Genomic DNA, 1,858 nt, shown 5'->3' on the forward strand with positions numbered 1-1,858 from the left:
TATACATGAAGCTCTGGGTTTGGTTCCCCAGCACCACATATATAGGAAAAGGCCAGAAGTGGCGCTGTGATTCAAGTGGCAGAGTGCTAGCCTTGAGCAAAAAGAAGCCAGGGACAGTGCTCAGGCCCTGAGTTCAAGCCCCAGGACTGGCAAAAAAGTCTGTAAACTCAGAAACTGTACAAATATAACAGATTAAAAAAAAGAAGAGAGGAGAGGACAGGGAGGGAGAGAAGAGAAGAGGGGAAGGGAGGGGAGGGGTAGGGATGGGAAGGGAAGGAGAAGGAAGGAAAGGAGAGGTCTTATTTGTTTCCTGGTGATAATCTACCCTCTTCACTTTCCTTTTATATCTTTGACATCTTTATTTATTTGTCTATTTATTTTGTGAATGTTTTTGAAACAGAATATCATTATGTAGTTTAAAATATCCTCCACAGGTTGACAAGCTCTAAATGTCTGGCTCTAGCTCTGAAATCACTCATGAAAAGTAAACTCATATCATGACAACTTCTCTACATCTCAAGTTGGATGACTTAGGAGAAGACATCCTGTTCCAAAATGAAATAATGACTTTAGTTGTACATCTTACCAAACCTGTACTTTTCTCTCTCCACAACGAGGCAGCAATCCCTATTAACATTTCTGACTTTTTAAAACAACTTCTCATATCCAGAAACCAATTTGTGCACTTTAACACCACTGAAACGTATCTGAAATTTGTTTACTCCAACTCCAACATCTCAACGTTGGTGCAAGTTGCTATTTTTATCTTGTCAAGGAAACCTCACTGGCCTCTTTTCTACACTTCCGGTTCCTTCCCATCTTCTTATTTGCTTATGATTAATCTCTAAATAGAAGCCAGAATGAACTATAAATCAAGGGCAGTTGTTGTGGTCTTTGTCTGTGATCTTGGCTAGGTGGGAGGCAGAAGCAGGATGATAGAGATCTAGGCCCAGGCATAAGACCCTATCTGAGGGAAAAAAATAAACTAAAGCAGAAAGGGCTGAGGTTTGGCTCAAGTAGTAGAGTGCTTGCCTAACAAGCATGAGGCCCCGCGTTCAAAAACCTCAGTATTACCTTTTTTTTTTTAAGTTTACAAAAAAGAGTTAAATCACTGTTTTCAACCAATGAATTCCCTTCCAACTGCAAAGGGAAATGTATTAGGGCTGCTGTATCAAAGTACCAAAAGCCTGGTGGGTTTGGACAACAAAAGCAATGTATTGTCTGGAAGTTCTGGAGGCCAGAAATCTGAAAGCAGAATGCCAGCAGGCTTGTGTTGGCTTTGGCAGACATAAGGGAGAATCCTTCTTGGCTTTCAGCTTCTGGTGGTTGCTGGCATCTTTGGTTCTTCAATGCGTCACTTCAGTCACATGGTCATCTCTTCCCTGTGTATCCCACCATCTTCCCTCTGTGCATATATGTGTCTGTGTCTAAAATTCTTTAAGTACACAAGTCATATTGGAGTAGGACCATCCTAATGACTTCATTTTAACTTAATTATAGTTGTGTTTGTGTGTATCTGTGTGTGTGTGTGCGCGTGCACGCGCATGCACATGTGCATGCCAGTCCTGGGACTTGAACTTGGGGCCCTGAGTATTATCCCTGAGCTTTTGTGCTCAAGCCTAGTTGTTCTACTACTTGAGCCACAGCTCTACTTCTGTCTTTTTGGTGATTAATTGGAGATAAGTGTCTCATGGACTTTCCTGTACCAGCTGGCTTTGAACTTCAATCCTTAGAGTTCAGTCTCTTGAATAGCTAGGATTACAGGTGCGAGCCACTAGCTTCGATGATCTTGTTATTTTCAAGTGAGGTTAACATTCTGAATACTAGAGATTAGAAGCTCAACATATCTTTTTGTAGG

The sequence above is a fragment of the Perognathus longimembris genome, chromosome 28 (assembly GCF_023159225.1).
Source record: "Perognathus longimembris pacificus isolate PPM17 chromosome 28, ASM2315922v1, whole genome shotgun sequence".
NCBI classification, from domain to species: domain Eukaryota; kingdom Metazoa; phylum Chordata; class Mammalia; order Rodentia; family Heteromyidae; genus Perognathus; species Perognathus longimembris.